Raw genomic sequence first — 16,362 nt, 5'->3', positions numbered from 1 at the left:
GTTCTAATTTTTATCTCCACACTTATTTGTTTTCTTTTTTGCCCTTCTCAATAAATAACCACCTTATATTTTTTCTTTGTTGAGTTTGCTTTAACGAAGAAGCCAACGAAAACACTGATTTTAACTTTATTTCTTTCCCATTGAAGAGAGCCACTGGTATTTGATTCTTATGTGAAAATACTATTTACCACATACATCTTCATGATGATATTTATAAGCCAATGAGGGACTTTGAACTAGGGCGTTATTATCACTCGATGATTGATGAGAGATCAATAGATTGAGTGGAATTTGTTTGATGAAATGTTTGTAGGAAATAAGTTGGATTTACGTGATTTGAAGAGGTTAGTCAAGTAGGAGATCTTGTGTGGGAGAGAATGATCAATTTAATCTACTCAAAAGTAACGGGTAAGGAGAAACCAAAGCAAATGCAGAGACAAAATTGGAGAGTTGAAATTGTCTGATGCCTTGACAAAATATATGTAAATATATATTTACATAGTAATTTGACATATGTAAATACAAATTCACATATGTAAATGCAAATTCACATATGCAAATACAAATTTACATAGTTTATTTAATTTATATGCAAATACAAATTTGACATATGCAAATTTGAATTTACATATGAAAATTTAAGTTTACATAGTAGTTTAATATAAGTAAATTGGAATTTACATATGAAAATTTAAGTTTACATAGTAGATTTGTGAAACAAAACAAGCCTGATGAAAAAATGTATAGAAATTTTATATTTTCATAGTTGTTTAACTTATGCAAATTTGTATTTACATATAAAAATTTAGATTTTCGTAGTAGATTACTAAAATAAAACAATTTTAATATCGGACGTATGCTATGAAAATCTTAATTACACAGAAGATTAACCTATGAAAATTTTAACCCGCATAAGATGTAGAAGTTCTTTTTGTTCAAGATTAACATGAATTTTCACAAACGTTTGTTTTTGTCATCTGACAGATGCGTGACACAATCTATACAAATCGGAATTTACATGTGCAAATATGAATTCTCATAAATTTTTTTCTAACATGGCTATAGAAATCTGACTAACTAACAAACGCATCAAGCTCATTTTTTGCATTACATCCAGAACTCAAAGATCAAGAATTCAAACAAAATTAGTATCCAAAAGTTACATTCAGAATTCCAAAACAAACTGACATTACATAAAAGATCAAAGATTTACATCCATAATTCAAACAAATTTTTTTTATTTTGATTTTTTTTGTTTTGTTGGATGCTTCTCTTTTATTTTTCGGTTGTTTTGTCATCTTATCTTCTATGTTAATTTGGTTTTGCAGGAAGTATAAGGTTTACAAGAAGAGAGAATGGCGGCAAGAAGAAAGAGATAAGAGAAATTTGAGATCTAGGGTTTTATGCGTGGGGGGTATTTTAGTCAGTTTGAATATTTTAGAAAAATAGGGATTTTTATGGGTTAGTACATAATGAGGGGGTTTTTATGCTGGGTATGTATCAACCAGGGAGATTAATCCCAAAATCTGCATTTCAAGGACAGTTTTGTCTCTATTTGAATATTATTAAATTTCAGTGGGCTGTTTTGTCAAAATATTGTAATATGTTGTCACGCCCCGAGACCCCAGCACACATCCCGAGGACGATGAGTGAATCTCGAGGCCGACACCATCACAATTCTGCCGAAATTTCGGCAGAGTTTTCTTTGTTTAATCGACATTCGTAAACCCTAAAAGGTATCATAAAACCTGTCATAACCCCTGAACATCTCATAATTCATTCTTCCAACCATATATATATCCAACAACCATATATACTACTCTTAACTTTAAATACTACAGGGATATGACAATATCTACAAAACAAGGAGAACTGTTGCCAAATACGATTATTACATCAAAATGACCTAGCTCTCTATATATACAACAAAAGAAACTAGTCTCTCTCTATACAACCAAAAGTATGAACTTGACTCTGTCCTCGTCAAGCATAAGGAAATCCTCCCAAATCACCATAACCGTCATCACTAGGGTTAGGGAAAACCTCCTCCGCAACTGGCTCGTCTGAAATGTTAAGTAGGATGAGCAAACAACTATGCCCAGTAGAAACGCACATAGCCAATAAATAGTTACTTATAGAAAACATTTAAAACATGCAGGGTTTCCATAAAAGTATTCAAATATCGTGACTATATATATACATCACTAACTAGCAGAAATCATTTCGACATGCTTCATTGATATACAAAATATAGTTTTTCACAATCATCATACAACTATTGTGGCCGTTGCATCCTATTAGAATGGCAATCTCGGTTCAGTACTTTCCAGTGTGAACCATGCACCGTTGTTTTCCTGATTTTACCGGCAGGGAGCTGAAATGCCGTTGTTATGTTCATACACACGAAATCCCCAAAGCTTTTAGGGCTCAGGTGGGCCTGCGGACCACGACCCCATAATGGCTGTCACCTAACTTACGGTGGTCAACTGTTCGACGACCGCAGACCGCCGGGATCCGGGACACATCCAGGAGTGGACTAAACTCTCACTCCTCGCGTCTAAACCTCATCGAGGTAGCATGTAACCCCACACAAGCTAATCACCATACAGCGTAACACGTACAAGCATGGTTATCTAGAAAAGTAGAAAAGGAATTCCCGGACTACATCCAATGATGCATCCCTTTAAAGGTGGCCCACCACCTCAAAAGGTGTACACCACATTTGGAATTTGACTGCCGCCTCCGAATTGCGACAACAGTTCCTTCTTTATAGGAATTCACAATTCCTTTTCTAAATCTCCTCGTGATAAGCATAGTAATATATATTTACTCGTATTACCGGTTATTTCCAAATACTATAGATACATATTTAGTTTTTCTTTTAAAACTGTTGGTTCCGTATGTGTGAGTTCCTGGATTTCCCCCATCGATCACATACAACCTATGACTCCCAAACGGGCCAGTCATAGTAAATGACAACCGATGATTCCCAAACGGCGAATCATTGTAAATAACAACTAAACTCTATCCGGGGACAATCCGAACCTCACCCATATTTTACAAACAAGGGTAATCCTTACCCGATTACAAAATCCATCTCTCTCTCTCATTACAGAGACAAGAGACGAGAACCCTTCCCAAAACCAGTTTTACTCTTTTAACAAAGAAAACAAATCCCCGCTACCCCGATTTTACAAAACCCATTTCACACGAAAGCTATCTATATATATAGTTTATAGCGAGAAAATACAGTGCAAAACATGAATATCATATATACATGCATGGTTGATACGCAACTATCTATTTCCAATTTAAACAATTCAAATCATGCATGAAAATAAGCATGCTATATATTGGTATGTAGGTTCCTACATTAGCAAGCACTACTACAGAATGACACTTATACTACTGTTTTTAAGTGTGGTATAAATATATTTATCACTGTTATACAACCGTGACAATAGGTGGTGTGGTATATAATAATAGCAAAACTGTAGTATATATGTTTAACGGATACCACGGTTTTTCAAAGAACCGTGGTTTGTATGCCCATTATATACCACGGTTGTCAACAAAACCATGGCATATAAGCTATTGAAACCATGGTTTATATTAGTGTTGTTGTAATACCGTGGTATATAGTTATACTAAACACTACGATTTATGCCAAACCGTGGTATATATATATATATATATATATATATATATATATATATATATATATATATATATATATATATATATATTTAATAATAATGCTAGTAACAGGTCTTCCACTTAAAACCGAACCTGCATAACAAAATTTACACAATTTTGCCTACATACAACATTTCCATCTTCCCAACAAATTCCAAAATGTACAATAAATTATCAAACATTGCAAAAAAAGATAATAATAAAAAAAAAAAACTTCCATTAATTTTTTGAGTGCACTAAGAAAGCAAACTTCAAGTTCCTTTTCATAAATTAAAAATGTAAGACTCATAAATTAAACTGGAGGGATCCGAACATAGCTAAAACTCATCCTCATTCGCTTCCGACTGAAACACCCCATTTTCCTAGATGAACTGAATTATTATTATTATTATTATTATTATTATTATTCAAGATACAACTAGCCCTAGCCAGCACCGGTTGCTATATGAACTAGCCAAGAGCCCAAGATACAACTCTTTTCAAAAACAGTTCATTCCATAAAATACACAATCACACCATCAATCCCATTCAAGAATAAAACATTCATTCCATCACTCAAAATTATCAAGTCACTTGTAAACACCAAGTACTTCAATTTTCCAAGCGAAAAGTACAATACAAATCACTCGTAAATACCAAGTACTTCAATTTTCCAAACGAAAAAGTACATTACATTATGCTTACAACTAGCTAGAAAAAAAGTCTTATTATTAGAAAGTGTCCAAGTGGCAATATCGACCACCTCTATCCTTCAAGGTCGGCAACAAACAAATGTCACGTGCATTACCTGTTTCATTTAACAAAAGAATTTAAATAGACTTTTACCTTAAAATGTAACGAGAGATATATACAACAATAGATTCACTTATACTAATTAAAACTAAGTGACATAGTTTCTAGTCTACCAAATTAGTAACATAGCAAGAAGGTAATCATGCCACTAGGATATCAAAGAAGCTATAGGCTATTACTATTTGATAACACAACACTAATACAACCGTAAAACCACTTATGGGAGCCCTCTTTAGCCCTAGAAGCTATATGAATAACAAGGTGACATATATACAACTAAACGGGTAATCGCCTCTACCTTCTAGTAATGTGTGAACAACTATTAAGGATAAATTCCAACCATTAAAGATATATACATCCTTAAGTGACAAAAAAGTAATCGTGAACAACCATTAAGAATAAATTTCACATTGCCAAACATATTTAACACAACAACAAAGCAACAACAACAAATTGTTAGCTATTCTAGACACGGCCACTAAATGAAATGGAAATCTCCTTCTGTTAAATACTTGCTACTTGATTCACAAGCTTATTAATATCGCAAACTGAACAATACTAGTCCTAACACCAAAAGACGGTCAAAATGATAATTCAACAAATTACTTGCACCTCGGAATCTATAACCATTATTCTTGGATGTCTTTCAATGAATTCAAAGACTTCAAGTTCATAAGTTGCTTTCCGATATCGGTCGAAAAAAAGTATTTAATCTTTGAAGCATTTAAAGATACAAAATCATATATATACATTTAAAAGCGGTGTGTAACACTTAACTCAAGTCTAACTTTTAATTTAAAAATATACGGAAAATTATCATATATATACATACGCATACTGACGATAATAGAACAAAAAAATGTGTATAGATTGAATGCTCAAGGCATGTGTAGTTGCAGGTTTTAGTCAAGTAGATAACAGTATAACGTAAGGGAAACTACAAGACCATAACTTTCTTCTTCATTGTTTTCCTCCCCTTCTCGAAGGACCAAGTTTAATAGGTTGGAAAACCCTATCTAATTTCCATTTTATGCAATTATGCAATGAAGATGGTGATTAGTGAAGTACAAAGCGTCTATTGAAAAGAAGGTATAAAAAAATGGTATGTTCTATTTTTGTTTTTCTTTCTATTGGGAAGAGTTTGATTTTGGAGAAGGTGAATTGGTAGAATATATATGAACTCGTAGAGGAAACAAAAGATACAAGCTCATAATGATAGGTAACCCAACAAGCACACACTCATCGGTCCAAGTGGTAAAACCTTGAGTAGACAAAAAGGAATTACATCACTTGGAATACCGGTTTGCTTCTTGGTTGTGAGGTAAGAAGAGTATTAAATTAGCTTAAAATGACTAGAATATACAGATGACGACATGGGTAACATAGCATGAAGTGAAAATTTTAGCAGACCAGGTACCTAGTGTACAATTGCACAAATTTCTTAAGGTACCATATTCTCTTGGATAAACAGTATCTGGCAGATCTGACTGCAACATCATTCCCCCTTGGCCACCCTCCTCGGGCAAGATGCTTTCAAAGAATAGTCTCCCTTACAAACCTGAGAAAGGAAAAAAAAACAACGTCCAGAAATTCTCTCAAGAATGTAAGCAAGAACAGATAAAAGGATAACTAGATTACAAAAATGCCATAAGATGACTTTTAGTTTGGATCAGATGTATAGAGCATTACCACAAGAATGACTGACAAAGGACAAGTAATACATGAATGCCTTGAGCAATTCGTTTTCTTGATAAATGTGACAGATACACTTACCTTGCTAGTTTGTCTCGGGAGGATTGCAAGATATAGATCACAAGAATGAAAGATAGCACAAGTCCTGTTTCACATGCAAAAACAGAAACTTATTCAGCATTTGTTCACAGAAGCCTAACTCTACTCCTATTGATGCACAGTTCCGTTCCATCCCTGATTGTTTGTAGCTAAAAGGAAGCTTATATCACAAGAGTTAATCACCAAATTCCACTAATTCCAGTTTCTTGGAAACATCAATCCCCGATTCTTAAATTGCCGGAGAGTAGCAGAGGTATCACATATGTACTATAGTTTCAAAATGTCCATTTTCCTCAATAACTTGCTTTCTTTCTTTGCTATATAGAAAATACAATTATTAATAAGTTGATAAGCATGACATGTCTTTTACGATCCAAACAATACATAAAATCCAAAGAAGAACATCTATCTCGATCGCTCCGCACTCGTAATATTTGCCAAACCATCAACTTTGGAGAATGGAAATATAACACCATATTAACACCATAACAAGGCATGGCATGAAACACGATCGCCTAACTTCTAAAATGCTGAGAATCAACTACTACTTAGAGAGAATACATAATGTATTTGGCTATTTGCAAAGCTAAAGGCATGTAATCGATATACTAACCATGTATATCGATAAGAACATGTTTTGGCCATCGCGGATCCCAAAACCGCTACGTAAGCGGGGATGTGTTTCAACAACTGCCGCATCAATCAATGAAGGTGAATAAATACTAGATTGATGCATCATAAACGAAGTTGAGAGCTTAAAATTTTATTTGAAGAGAGAGTCGACAATATAGTCGAGAAAAGTACTTCTCAAGTAGTTAGAGTAATGTGAGTCTTGCATGGAAGCAATACAAGATTAATCATCAATAGGATTTCAACATCAAAGCCATTCGACATAATAAACCCACAAATTTACATCTCGAGAGAAATACACATAGAAGCGTTACTTAATCTAGAGATGCCCAATCGAAGCATGGTCAATATGGATTGCTATGTGGCTCACATCATAAGAACTTCAGTACAATGTGCATTCAAGAGCTTGAAGCACTAAGGAGACAGTGAACACCTTATTGAAGTGATGGGCCATGAAACCTAAAACAATATATGATAATGATGTAAAGACTTCGAGGTTAAGTTTAAAATGTGCATTCGGTCTACTGTTCCATTTACTCAACCTATGCTAATACGATGAACCATCGTCTAAGTAATACTCTAATCGATCGATACCAAGTATATTATCTATAAGATCAATTAAATATGTACCAAAGTATTTTCAAATGGTTATATCGATATGTACCCAAAACACGTGGATACTTTAATGTCTACCAATAAGTTCCTTTGAAAACAAAAAGTCAACCACAAAATGAAAAGCACGAAACCATATTTAGTACTTGGACAAGAAGGAATGATACAAAAGGGATGGAAGGGAAGTATCACATCTGATGGTGGGGCATGTCTATAACTTTAGCTGTGACCCCATGTAAATCACTTCCTGAGTACATATACAGAATCTACTCAGAGTTTAGTGCTGCGTACCTGGGAGGAAAGAAGTATCCTGGCGCTTTTGTGTCCAAGAAACCCTACATATAACAAAGACACAAGTAATTAAGGAACAAGATTGGAATTTGATTTTTCTTTATTCTACCAGATCACCTTAAATATTCAACGAAATATTGGATTTGCTTTGAAGACAAAGAAATGATGGTATGAATGAAATATGGAAATCAGGGAGAACAATTGTATAGTTGTACACATAAACTCCACCGGATGGCAACAAGTACATTAAACAAGATTGACATTGAAACTGTGGTCAACCTTCCACCATTTCCTTTGGACTCGTCATTCTAAGGTGTGACTTAAATAATGTAATGGTGTCACATGTTTGAATGCTCATTATATATCATAAGAAAGAACTGGTATGTTAAACAAATGATCTGAGATATCATTGATATGATCTTGGATTACACTAGCGAGGTTGCATCATGTTGTATGAGCTAGGAAGATGACTCTAAATTTGTATCTGTCTAGGTCAAACAGGAAGCACAAAACAGAAAGCTGTTCTATTGGCCTATATTAAAACGACTCCATTTTTGTGAGGGCTCTATGGATTTCACTTGGTCTTCAAGAACAAATTTAATCGTGAGTCATTTCGCTAGGGAAAATAAAACTATAATGTCATCGTTTTTTAAGCTAGAAGATGATACAAATGATTATATATTGAGAAATTGTTGTATTCATGTGCAAGTACATGTCATTGTCGTAACAAAATACTTCTTAAGAGTACTTACAGAAAACCTCCTATGGCCAGTCCAAGACCTCTGAAGAGAGACATCCCAGTCATAGCAATTCCATTTGCAGCTCCTCTTTGCTTCTGGTCCTATTCGTATGGTAATAAATGCCAATCATTCTAGTGAAAATGGCACAAACAAGCCAATAGATATCAATGCAAATATGATAGTGAAAAGTTACCACCGCATTGTTCTGTAGTACGGATAGTCCAGTGGCAATGACTATCTGTTAAAGAGAGAAAAACAATATTAAATGACCATCATTAAGTTCATTTTTTTCTTGTAGGCAAAAAGAAAAGAGAGAAAAAATGACCATCATGAAGTTCATACTTATCGTTAAAACATTCATCGAAGATAGATGCAGTTCAAAGACAAAATTAAAAAGTCGAACCCGGATAACATAGCTATGAAGGGGTAACTTTGCAACACCGTACAGATAAAACCTACATTATAACATAAAGGGAGCACATTCAATCAATAATCTGAGCTGAATCTTAAAGATAAATTTTAAACCATGGAAAATCTTGACACCTACCGCAGAACGCGCGAGAAACCATGATTTGACCGAGAATTCTCTCTATCAATGGATATAGAAAAGTTTGAAAGACTAAAAGGCCCCCACCTATACTTGAATAAGTTAGTAATTTAATCCCAAGAACAAACAAAGTCATTAAACTACTTCTGACATTATATGTACATATACAAAGTAAAGTTGGTGAATTTCTTTTTAATACTCCTAGATCACTTAACCGCTAACATTGCATTTCTAACAAGACAAATTTGATTTTCCAAGAGGGAGTTGAAGGAAAAGATTTGACTTGAGTATCTGTACATATAATATATTATTGCAAGTAAGCATTATAGATACTATTCACAAATAAATTCTGAAGCAATACTTTATCTAATTGAGTAAATAGGTTTAAAAAAGAGGTTGGAGAATTTTCTAATTTCAGAAGCACTTCTAATTATAAGTTATAAGAATTAAAACTATGATGATAAGTATCCAACTTACCAGAGATTGTGAGAACAACGCCAACCTTATTAGTCGAAAAACCTAATCCAAAGGTTTTCGAACTGACAGCCCATAGAGAAAATACCTGTGAAAGAAAGTTCAAGCTTCAGTTATACATAGTAATTAGGAGACATTTTACACCCTCGGGAAAATATCCAACTCAAGAACATTCGTATAAGCTCACTTGATGAAGTACTAGAATTGAGATTGACTGAAATGAAAGTAGAAAGAAAAAGAAAAGAAAGACCCCATCGGCTCCACGGAAGTGGGTGACAAATGCCCGTTCATCCCTTTTCCCCTTTTGTTTTGTTTACTCTTTTCCGTCTTGACAGTTGACCTAATGAGCGGCGAGGTGAAAAAAAAAATCCCACTAAAATTTTAAGCCTTCTTTCTTTTATTTTTTTAATTGGTCTCAAATTTTCTAATTAGATTTTAACATTAGTCACGCTTTGTGCATCCGTTAGTTAATATCTCTATAAAGCGTTACAAAATAATTCGGTAATTTACTAATGGTTAAGTAATTATGTAACGGAACACTAACTGTTATTAACTTACTAACGGATGTATATGTGTTACAAATGAGAAATTACAATTGTTAGAAAATCCTTGTTATGGTGTAGTGAAAAAAGCTGTTATGGTGTAGTGACGGTAGGTTTTCTCTAATTCTTTGGGAATCCTAAGAGTCATTAGAACTGTAGAAGTTGTAGGGAGAGACCGAGAGAATAGTGGGAATCCAATTTGAATGAGTTTCGATCGCGTGTGTTTTTTTTCGCAGTATTTGACTATTTGGTATAAAGTCATAAATCACGGTAGAAAGTGGAAAATTTATATACCACTGTTTATGTTTAAGGTAGTGGGGATGTGGAGTACTCTCATGCTGAAAAAAAAAACTAACCATGGTATATGGCCCAACTTATCTCACGGTTTTCATGTAACTGTGGCATATACTAGTAAACCAATGACCAAAGAAATTTCCGCCGTGGTATATAAGTATTTCCCACGGTTTTTGGAAGAACCGTGGTATAAATGTTCTTATTGACCGTGGTATATGTGTCATTCTGTAGTAGTGAAGCTCCGTTCTCCTCAAGCCCACTTAACTAAATCCAGCCCGCTTAACCGAATCAACTCGAATTCACTCCTATAACAGCATATACATATACGTCGATTATTAGAATTAGTCAAACAACGAGGAATTCTTATCTAGTGTAAGCCGAGAAGAAATCTCGACGTTAAGAATTGGGTTTCGGATAAATTTTCATCTAACTACCGTTAACAGAGCTACTGAGGCCATTTCGCATTATTACTCGACGGTCTCTGACTATTTCGGGCCATGGCGAGCCCTCATATTTAATCCTATCACATCCCAATTCCAAGTCCAAATTTCAACTACAACCAATCCCACGCCCTTCGATTCATATTAAATCTCTCGAAATTCACATTAACAGTTATAAATCGACATGAATCTCTCGAAATTCACATTAACAGTTATAAATCGACATGAATCTCTCCAAATTCACATTAACGGTTATAAATCGACATGAATTGCTCGAAATTCACATTAACAGTTATAAATCGACATGAATTGCTCGAAATTGAAGTGAATAACCAAAATTCTTACCAAGTCAGCAAGATCCCTCCTTAGTTTTCGACTCCACCTCTATTTCACTCCACTCCAGCTCTTCCAACTGCTACTGCCGACCTTCAACACCCCCAATACAATCAGTTACAATCGATATATCCAATTCCATCGAAATTTAAAGCTAATTATCTAATAGAGACGGAATCGCACTCACCTTTCTTTGTGATCCGACGAAATTCCAAGAGTTTTTGCATCTCCACACTCGAATTCACGGTTTCTAAGGTTTGGGTGTTTAAATTTTTGGTTTGAATCGATTGGATTTGGGTGATTTGGGGTTTCTCTCTCCTAGGGTTTAAGAGGTGCGAAATTGGGGAAGAAGAAGAAGTTGGGTGCGATTTTGGTTTGGGCCGATTTTTGGTTTTTCCTGTTTCGCGATTTCGTTCTATTTGGGCCGATATATTTAGGCCCAAGCCCAATATATTCCAATTAAGCTTAAGGTTCTAATACTCCTAACCACTAACTCATTTGACGTCGCGTCGTAATTATTTTTCCGGCCCATCCCGCTAAATTTAATCTTCTATATTCTATCTCACCACAGGCTATAACAATAACCCACTCATGCGTGTAAGCTGTTAACTCGTGTCAGCTTCGAACGCAGAAAACCGCTAACCGACATTTTTGGTCAAATTTTCGTATAAGATTTGCTTATCTAACGTGGCTTAGGAGTCGGAGTTAAGTTTCCTTAAGTTACGTACGTTTGAAATATAAACCCGACGACCAATTTACATAAACGACCCTAGATTTAATATGAAATTTACAAAAATACCTTTAATAATAATTCAGGACTTTACATATGTGTTGTTGTATTATAGGGATATAAAGAGAAATACAACATTACAATTGGTGTTGTTGTCGGGGATTTGTTATTGCATGTTTCATGCAAAGAGTGTGTGGGCTCCATATTAAAAAGATTTGTGCACCACGTGTTACTCTCACATGCGTTGCAACATGTGTGTCTGCACGTGCATCATATTAATCTTTATAAATATCGTTAAATATCAATATTTACAAAGAAAGAAAATAATGGATAGAACAAGCTTCAGATAGAATTTGGAAGCTTAAAGTTTAAAACAACAGAATAAATTTGTGGACAAGCAACTGTTTGCTGTCCACAGGACCTCAATTTCTTATTGGTGGAGTGGCTGCCCAAAAAAACTGTGTTAATGCCCAAAAACACTGCGTAACTGACCGAAAATGGATTTAACCAATGGGAATGTGCTGTTTGTGGACAATTCTGTCCACAAATTCGGACTCTTAAAACAAAACCATCTATGCAAATCAATGGTCGAGCATTATACTCCGCCACATGTTATACCCTATGCAGTTTAAGCGCCTATTAATCGGTGAGTAATCCATATGCGTTACCTACCGATCCAATCAGCTAAAAAAAATAAAGGTCTGAGCAAATACCAAAAATCATATTATTTCGACCAATTAATTAGTCAATTTTCGATAAATCGACATAAAAAATTTGTCGCTTACCAGCTATGGAGTTTTTTTTTTAATTACCGTGCATAAATATGGTAACAGAAACAGTAATGAGATTTTTCCACAGATTTTGGGTTTAATCTCCCTGGTTGAAACATAACCAGCATAAAAACCCCCTCATTACGTACTAACCCATAAAAACCCCCTATTTTTCTAAAATACCCAAACTGACAAAAATACCCCCCACACATAAAACCCTAGATTTCAAATTTATTTTCTCTCTTTCTTCTTGCCGCATCTTCTATTATTGTAAACTCTAGATATCCTGTAAAACCAAATTAAGATGACAAAACAACCGAAAAATAAGAGAGAAACACCCAACAAAACAAAAAAATCGAAAGTTTTTATGTCACAAACAAAAAGGAAAGCAACTACTGATAAAAAGACGAAATCGAAGGTAAAAATCATTTTTTTTTAATTTTGTTTGTAAATAAACGAAATCTAAGGTGAGAATCATATTTTAAGTTGTCTGAAATTGATATTAGTTGACACTCTGTAGTTGATATGAAGTTCACACTCTGTAGTTTATATGAAGATTTGAATTTGTATCATATTTACATAGTCTGTGCAAATTTGAATGTAAATTCATATTTCTATGTGAATGTAAATTTACATATGTTTGCTTTCATCAGTACTGTTTTGGTTACAATAATAACTATGTAAATTTATATTTTTATATGTTTACTTGCATAACTGAATTTGCTGTGTAAATTTGTATTTTCATATATGTGAAAGTAAATTTTGAAATGTCAGTTTAACAGACTTATTTATTATTTTCCCCTTTATTGCAACAGGAGGTAAAACCTACTAGCTCTACCAAGGTGTTTTGTTATACTGTTTTGCCTATGCTAGCACTTTTTCAAGAGTTCAAATGAAGAATTAGATATATTCATATCGCCAAGACGAAAGAAACTCTTTTTGGACAAATTTTTTTATAGTTTTTGTTGAAGGACATTGGAGAGACTGAGTTGAATGCGGAGGAAGAGGCAAAGAAAGAATATCATGAAATGATGTGTTGCGTTTTATTGGTGGATCACTTTGGGATACTAATTTTGTTTGAATTATGGGCGTAAATCTTTGATCTTTCATGTAATGTCAGTTTGTCTTTGAATTCCGGATGAAACTTTTGGATACTATCTTTGAATTCTGGATGTAATGCAAGAAATGAGCCTGATTAGTTTGTGAGTTTGTCAAATTTTCATAGCTATGCCAGAAAACATTTTATTAGAATTCATATTTATATATGTAAATTTACATTTCATAGCCTGTGTCACCAGTCAGATGACAGGAAAAAAATGTATGTGAAAATCAATGTGTACATGAAAATTCATATTTTACATAAATTCATATTTACACTGTCCGGATGTCGGAAAAAACGTCTAAAAAATTCTATGAAATTTCATATTTGCATATGTAAATTTGTATTCACATATGTAACTTCATATTTGCATATGTCAATTCATATTTTCATATGTAAATTCATATTTCCATAACCCGCATCACCTGGTTAGAACTCAAATGTCAAAAAAACATCTATAAAAATTCAATGACTATAAATATAGTTTTACAAAATGTGTCTATATAACATCAAAATGAGCAATCAAATATATTATGCATTGCTTCTTGAACGAGCCCAGCACCAAAATAGAGATTTGCCATGCACCAATAGTGGGCAAACTTGGGCTTCAAATTATACACAGATGACATTTGGTTGAAGTAACTTCTTCCATCCGACAACAATCCTCCACGAGCACAAGCACATAAAACACCGATGAAAGTAATCTCATCTGGGATAACAAGTTGCTCTGCTGCCTTTGATCTTTTTCTTTCCTTCCTACCACCACCATAATCATCATCGCAATGCATTATTCCAGTCATTTCATGAAGCAGACTTATGCCATCGTCTGGACAACCATAAATGCAATACCCCAATATCATTACATTCCAAGAAACAATATTTCTCACTAACATACTATTGAAAACTCTTCTCGCAGCATCCACCCTCCTACATTTACTATACATGTCTATCAAAGTTGTTTTAATAATCAAAGTTGACATGCCAAAGTTCTTGATCATCGACCCATAAACAGATTTACCTTCCTTCAACCTAGCCGATCGACTGCAAGCAGTAAGCACAACAACAAAAGTCATATCAGTCCCTCTGACGCCCATCTTAATCATCTTGAGAAACAACTTCAACCCACATCCCGGGTGCGTGCTTTGTTTAAATATCCAGATATCATAATATTCCAAGAAACCACATTGTTCATTGGCATTTGATCAAAAATCCGGTGTGCAGTATCCACATCGCCCACTCTTACATAACCATTAATAATTGAGTTCCAAGAAACAGAATCTCTATTAGACATAGAATCAAACAAACGGGACGCGGAATGTATAAGACCGAAAGAAGCATACATATGAATCAAAGAATTGTGAACAGGAACAACATTGTGGTAACCAAATTTAATGGCGTGAGAATGAAAGATGAGTCCGACGTGGGTATTGATGCAAATTTAATAGGTGGGAAAGGGAAGAAGAAGAGTATGCTTTAAGTACAGTATTGATGCAGAAGGCATCGAAAAATTTAAGGTTGAAATCGGCGTGTTCTTCGCCATTGTTGCCGGTAAAAAATATTTAGAACAAACCCAAAAACGAACGAGTGGTCTGGCTAAAAAGAGCAAGGGTAAAAAAGGAAATAAATTTTGTTTCAAAATAAAAAATAGACCGAGATTCATTAGTTTCACAAAAACAGGGAGTTTATTTAATGGGGGGTTAAGTGGGTTGGGCCGCCATGAGGGAGGTTTAGCATAACAGGATAGGAAGTAGGGGTGTGAGCCCCATTTCTTAGATTTTTCTAATACATGCAATATGGTAAACAACAAATACTGAGGAAAGTTCAAAGACGTTGAACCCAAACATAAAAAATTGAAGATTACCAAAACTTAGTATTAAGAAAGGTACTTGTCTAAAACCCAATTAAAGAAATCAAAATGTGAGGTTCAATCCAAGTGGCTAGAGTTTCTTTCGGAGTTTCCAAATTATCTCATAGGGGAAACACTATTGGAACCATTCATGGTCGAGTTCACTCCTCTAATCCGCATAGGCAATACTACCACTTAAGCCTATGAACTTGCTAAAATATTCAACTTTACCCCATGTACTTTTTTTTAGAGCGCAAACCACCTTAAATTTGCAATAAAATTCCATTTTACCTATCCGGCCCATTTCAGGCACCGGATTGCTGATGTGTCTTATTTTATGCCTACGTGTTTTTAGTCTATTATATCCATGTCATGTATCATTATGTAAGAGTGTGATATATGTCATGTATCATTATGTAAGAGGGCGATACATGTCATATATCATGATGATGCATGACATGTATCATCCGCTACGTCACTGTGTAGCATGAATGTGTCAATTTCCTGTGTCGATCAGTATAGAATTATTGGAGAAAATTAAACAACCATTCTTTGATTCAAATTAATCTATTCGATTACAATGACGGAGAAAAAGGAAAACAACCACATAGAAAGAACTACTACATAGAAGCATATTTCACTTCAATGAAACCAACTAAATACAATCATAAAAAAAAAAAGGAATAACAATCAACCATTTATTCATTTATTCATTTCGTTCTTCTTCTTCAATTG

The 16,362-nt window shown here is 34.3% G+C and overlaps 2 long non-coding RNA genes and 1 pseudogene across 3 annotated transcripts; all 3 read right to left on the bottom strand.

Moving 5' to 3' along the window:
- Positions 1-4,223: 4,223 nt before the first annotated feature.
- Positions 4,224-6,003, bottom strand: LOC147522247 (uncharacterized). Its single transcript, XR_015195201.1, has 2 exons — positions 5,906-6,003; positions 4,224-4,483 (listed from the first exon to the last, which is right to left on the bottom strand). It is a non-coding gene; the product is annotated as an uncharacterized LOC147522247 (long non-coding RNA).
- Positions 6,004-6,942: 939 nt separating this feature from the next.
- Positions 6,943-8,790, bottom strand: LOC147522246 (uncharacterized). 2 transcript variants are annotated; one of them, XR_015195195.1, is made up of 4 exons: positions 8,746-8,790; positions 8,565-8,653; positions 7,813-7,856; positions 6,943-6,969 (listed from the first exon to the last, which is right to left on the bottom strand). It is a non-coding gene; the product is annotated as an uncharacterized LOC147522246 (long non-coding RNA). The 2 variants fall into 2 exon arrangements; XR_015195194.1 differs by lacking the exon at positions 6,943-6,969 and having other exon boundaries at positions 7,727-7,856.
- A 5,500-nt stretch (positions 8,791-14,290) lies between these two features.
- LOC147522245 (pentatricopeptide repeat-containing protein At3g51320 pseudogene) lies at positions 14,291-14,875 on the bottom strand (annotated as a pseudogene).
- Between the last annotated feature and the right edge of the window lie 1,487 nt (positions 14,876-16,362).

The sequence above is a fragment of the Coptis chinensis genome, chromosome 1 (genome assembly GCF_015680905.1).
Source record: "Coptis chinensis isolate HL-2020 chromosome 1, ASM1568090v1, whole genome shotgun sequence".
Taxonomy (NCBI): Eukaryota; Viridiplantae; Streptophyta; class Magnoliopsida; order Ranunculales; family Ranunculaceae; genus Coptis; species Coptis chinensis.
This window is presented reverse-complemented; position numbering and strand designations above follow the sequence as displayed.